This window comes from Oryx dammah, unplaced genomic scaffold, assembly GCF_014754425.2.
Source record: "Oryx dammah isolate SB20612 unplaced genomic scaffold, SCBI_Odam_1.1 HiC_scaffold_695, whole genome shotgun sequence".
Taxonomy (NCBI): Eukaryota; Metazoa; Chordata; class Mammalia; order Artiodactyla; family Bovidae; genus Oryx; species Oryx dammah.
In genome coordinates, this window is record NW_024070845.1 from 1 (window position 1) to 5875 (window position 5875).

A 5875-nucleotide genomic window follows, 5' to 3' on the forward strand; every position below is an offset into this window, starting at 1 on the left:
TCATAGGTTACTGTCACATTTAGATTCTGGGTTATGGGGAACTTGCCCAGCCTTTATATAAACTTATAGCTGAAACTCAGCAGGCCCAAAATGACAAACTGGTTTGGTCTCCAAAAACTCAAAAGGCTTTTAAGGTTCTTCAGACTGCTCTCCTACAAGCTCCAGCTCTGAGCTTGCCCACAAGGTCAAAATTTAATTTATCACTAAAAGAAAAAGTATGGCCTTGGGAATTTTGACACAACCCCGAGGGCCTCACCAACAACCTATTGCTTATCTAAATAAAAAATTAGATGTAATTTCACGTGGGTGGCCCCACTGCCTAAGAATAATTGGGACGGCGGCTTTATTAACACCTAAAACTTTAAAAATAATTAATAGACAAAACCTTAGTACTGACTTCTATCTAAAGAGATACGAGGAAAGGTGCAGGGAGGAATGGAAACAGCAGCAACAGCAATAGCTTATTTTGAATAAAAGTTCTCTCAACACCTATTCAGCAGAGGACATGTTCTGTCCCTGTGGGAGGCCCAAGCTCTGCTGTACTTCTGAAGGTGACTCAGACTTGGCTCCACCATGGAGTACTGACTTCTCCTGATGTGAGTAAAATCTTAAATTCTAAGGTTAATATTTAGTTGACAGACAGTAGGCTTCCTAAGTATCAGCCATTGTTGTTTAAAAAGACCAGTAACTAAGCTTAAAGTTTGTAAAAATTTAAATCCTGTCACTTTGCTTCCTGAAAAAATAAAACACCTGATCACAATTGTTCTCAATTCCTATTTTTAAACTATACAGCTCGAAAAGATCTAATGGATACCCCATTAGATAATCCTGACATGAAAATATTTACAGATGGCAGTTCGTTTGTTTGAGATGAAAAACATAAAACAGGTTATGCCATGGTGACTGCTAAACAGGTTTTAGAAATAAAATCTCTCCCCCAAAGAACTAGTGCTCAGTTAGCGGAGCTTGTGGCTCTGACCCGAGCTCTAGAGTTAAACAAAGGACAGCGGGTAAATATCTACACTGATTCTAAGTATGCTTATTTGACTTTACATGCTCATACTACAATATATTAAAAAAAGACAGTTTAAAACAACAACAGAAAAACTTATTAAACATTTCAGAGAGATCGAGAGACTTTTAACTACTATATACTGTCCTAAAAAAGTAGCTGTTGAAAGAAGAGAGCGAAAAATTTGGCTTAAAGCTCAACATTCAGAAAACGAAGATCATGGCATCTGGTCCCATCACTTCATGGGAAATAGATGGGGAAACAGTGGAAACAGTGGCAGACTTTATTTTGGGGGCTCCAAAATCACTGCAGATGGTGACTGCAGCCATGAAATTAAAAGATGCTTACTCCTTGGAAGAAAAGTTATGACCAACCTAGATAGCATATTCAAAAGCAGAGACATTACTTTGCGGACTAAGGTCCGTCTAGTCAAGGCTATGGTTTTTCCTGTGGTCATGTATGGATGTGAGAGTTGGACTGTGAAGAAGGCTGAGGGCAGAAGAATTGATGCTTTTGAACTGTGGTGTTGGAGAAGACTCTTGAGAGTCCCTTGGACTGCAAGGAGATCCAAGCAATCTATTCTGAAGGAGATCAACCCTGGGGTTTCTTTGGAAGGAATGATTCTGAAGCTGAAACTCCAGTACTTTGGCCACCTGATGCGAAGAGTTGACTCATTGGAAAAGACTCTGATGCTGGGAGGGATTGGGGGCAGGAGGAGAAGGGGACGACCGAGGATGAGATGGCTGGATGGCATCACCGACTCGATGGACATGAGTCTGAGTGAATTCTGGGAGATGGTGATGAACAGTGAGGCCTGGCGTGCTGCGATTCATGGGGTCGCAAAGAGTCGGACATGACTGAGCGACTGAACTGAACTGAACTGAACTGATACATTGCAAAGGGCACAGCAGAGATGGGAATAAAGTAGCTAAAGGTAATCAGCTGGCTGACTGTCAAGCCAGAAAAACGACACTTTATGAAACCCCTTCACTGTAAACGCCTTTGATCTAGACAGGTCCTGTGAAACAAGAAAAACCACAATATACTGAGAAAAAATTTAAAAGATATGAAAAAAGAAGAACAAAAACTACTGATAAAAGATGGTTACAGTCCGAAGATAGATGATTAATAATTCCTAAAAATGCTCAATAAAACAATTCTGAAGGGTTTACATCAGAGTTTTCATTTGGGTACAGAGAGTACTTACCAAATGGCTTCTCATTTGTTTAAAGGTAGAAATGTAATAAAAACTTAAAAAAATATTATCAAAAGGTATGAGGTTTGTCCAAAAAATAACCCAAAGACTAAACAACTAACAAAATCTAGATTACAACAAAGTGAAAAATATCCTAGAGAAGACTGAAAAATTGATTTTACTGATATGCCAAAAGCTAATAGATATTCTTGCTTACAAGTTTGGGTAGATACTTTTACTGGATGGATTGAGGCTTTTCCCTGTCTTAGTAAACAGGCTAAAGAGGTTATAAAGATTTTAATCCATGAAATTATCCCCAGGTTTGGGCTGCCAGGGAGCCTTCAGAGTGACAGTGCCTCCGCCTTTAAAGCTGCTGTAACTCAGGGGGTATCTGAAGCTCTAGGAATAGAATATCACTTACACTGTTCCTGGAGACCCCAATCCTCAGAAAAGGTTAAAAAAGCTAATGACATTATCCAAAGACATCTGCACAAATTAACTCAAGAGACACAAGACAAGTAAATTAAAGTCCTACCCATAGCTTTAATGAGGGCTCGAACTGCCCCCCCAAAAGAGAGACTGTCCCCCTTTAAATGTATTTATAGAAGGCGTTTCTTACACACAGACATTGTTATAGACCCTGAAGCCTTACAATTAACTGGTTATGTAACTCAGCTCTCAATTTTCAACAGGCATTAACAGAACTCCAAGAGACGACTCCTGACCCTGCCTCTGAGTCAAACAAGCCTAAATTTGAGCCAGGAACTGAAGTCCTCATAAAAACTTTGAGATCTGGGGGCCCATCCCTCGAGCCCCTCTGGAAAGGCCCTTACCAGGTTATTCTTTCTTCTCCCACAGCTGTCAAAGTGCCAAAAATTGATTCGTGGATACATCACACTCGAGTTAAGAGGCGACACCCTGACCAAAACTAAGTGACATCTTTTTATGTCTTTATTTACTATGCTCTGACTTTGTATTTTTCAGATGGGCCTGATAACCTATGTGAGCTTACTTCTGCTGACTCCAAATATCCTGAGGCTGCCGTTTGATCCTCAAGACAATGCCTTCCTGTCCTAGGCTCACTCCTACACTCCACAATCAGTCTAACTGCTGGGTCTGTGAAACACTCCCCTCTTCTTCAGTAAAAGGCTTCCCCTGGTAGACATCTCCACTTCAAAAAAAGACTTTCTCCAAGTGTGTAAATACCTTCGACAACAATTACCTGTGATGCCTCTTCTTCATCTGATGACATCTACCAACCCTAAAATAGACTGGTACAACACTTTGCACTTTAACTATAGACATAATGTGACTTTTAATTTTGATTATACATTGTCTCGGTTCAATGACTATTTTACTACAGATAAGACAAATAGGTCTAGATCTAATGGTTTTTTACCTGACGTTTATCAAATATGAGATGAGGTTATATGGGTAACTCCTAAAAAAAGACGTTTAATATCTATTGCCCCTATATGCTGAAAACAGAGCCATCCCCAAAAGTCAGCCAACAACTTCATTACAATGATGAAAAACAATTGAGATTTTTGCCTCAAAAAATATACAACATAATCATTCCCGTGTTTTCCAACCCCAGTTCAGGTCCTCCCTTTGTCTGGCCAGGCACTAACTGGAACTAGATATCTCAGTCAGCTGGCTTGCTCCAACCGAGACTTATTAGATATGTGGCTCTTACCTATGGACACGGCTTCCCCCTGGTTGGTTAGGGAGATACACCCTGAGTCTAGCCTTTCTTTACTCACGGCTTTATATTTTCAGAGCTCCCAAAAAAGCCTGCTAATTTACCCCACCTTGCAACTCGGTGGACAAGGTCTATATTTCACTGATATGATTATTTGGCTACAGTGTTTGTTCCCTCTTTGGAAACTACAGATGTTGTGCTACGAATGGATGCTTTGACTAATTTTACTGAACAGACATTTCAAGATTTTCAAAAGACTATTTCAGCTGTTAATGCTAAACAAACACAAACTGAAAAGGTGGTTTTACAAAACAGATTGGCTTTAGATATTCTGACAGCTGCTCAAAGAAAAATGTGTGCTATTACTCATACCCAATGCTGCACATTATACCTGATTTGAACACAAATGTTACTCATTTTACTAAACACATGAACAAGATGATTGGGCCATAAATACTCCTAAAGCCTCAATTGCCTCACTCTGGGAGACTTTCACTAGCTCCCCTTGGTAAGCAACTATCTTAATTACAATAATTCTGATTCTTTTGTTTCTACTGTTTGCTCCCTACGTCTGTAACTATATAACTAGATTTGTTTCTAGCCACATAAAAGCTTTCAAGTTACAAATAGTTGCTCAAACTTCTGCTACTGCTACAGCTGCCTCCAAGTACTATTTGGGGCCCCTAGATCAAATATCCTCAATATGAAGATTAAGAAAATACGTTGCCTCACCAATTTAGGGACAACGCCCCTTCTCAGCTCAAAAACAGTTATAAAACAAAAACGACGCCCCTTTTCCAAGACAACAAATTCTCCTAAAAAAGGGGAGGGGGGAATGAGAGGGTAACAGGCAGGAAGGCCAGGGGTCTCCAAACGGAGGAAATAGCCTGCAAGTGGCAGACATGTTTATCTCTCTTAAGCAGCGGGAGAAAACAAACTAGCAATATTTTTTCCTACTCTATATAAATGTAAAAGGTGGTTTCTCTTAAAATTCTGTGTTGCCATAGTGACACCTGGTTTCACCTGAAGTTAACCAATGCCTTTTTCTTATGGAAATGTTTATCTTAAGCTATGCTAATGTACTATGCCTTTACCCCAAACTCTGTCTTCAAGTCGGTTCCCCCTTTTGGCTCAGAACCTACTTGATCAACCAGTATTTTATACTCCGATATTGTTCCTCTAACCTAGTAAATAAAACTATTTGTATGGTGATCTGCCCTTCTTCAAGATTCAAGTTAATCATTTTATGGCCCAAGATAAACCATTTGGTGCCAAGATTATCCCAAAATACATCTTATGGGTGAGGGGCCTGGTGCCATTCTGAATTTTAAGACATTCCTTTCTTTCATTAACAGGCTGCTTGTGACTATATAACATCCAGCTAAAGACTAGCAGGGGGATACTCTTTCGGCCCGCTTCTGATGCCTATGTCAGAAGCTTTCTCAATCTCCTTTATACTTTAATAAAACTTTGTTACACAAAAGCTCTGAGCCATCAAGCGTCCTCTCTGGCCTCGGATTAAATTCTTCTCCTCCTGGGGCCAAGAATCCAGGCATTGTAATTCAACAACAACCTTTCAGTGGCAGGGCCTGGGGGCTCGCTGTGGTTTCAGTGCCATCTGTCCATTGGGACCACCCACAGGCATGTGCTCTGAAGGTGCCCCTAGAGCCCAAGGGTCTACCCTGGTGGGGAGGGGGCTGGGGAGGAGGAAGCAGCTGTGGGGGTCCTGAGATCACCCACCTAGGTGGGAGCCATTTCTAGTATCTGGAGAGGCAGGGACAGGCACAGGGGCAGGGAGGCTGCAGTGGGGTTCTTCCCTTTGGGCATCACTCAATGCTGCTCTGCTTCTCTGGTGGTTCAGGCTTCCTCCACAAGCATCCCTTTTGCAGAGCTCCTCCCACCCTCCTGTCCTCTCAGGATGTCTCCTCACAGCCAACCGCAGTCCTCTGCCTGGGTGTGCTCTCCA

General features: G+C 41.3%; 1 pseudogene; it reads left to right on the forward strand.

Annotated features, from left to right (window-relative positions):
• The first annotated feature begins 3191 nt into the window (after positions 1 to 3191).
• LOC120859361 lies at positions 3192 to 4616 on the forward strand (annotated as a pseudogene).
• The last annotated feature ends 1259 nt before the right edge of the window (positions 4617 to 5875 follow it).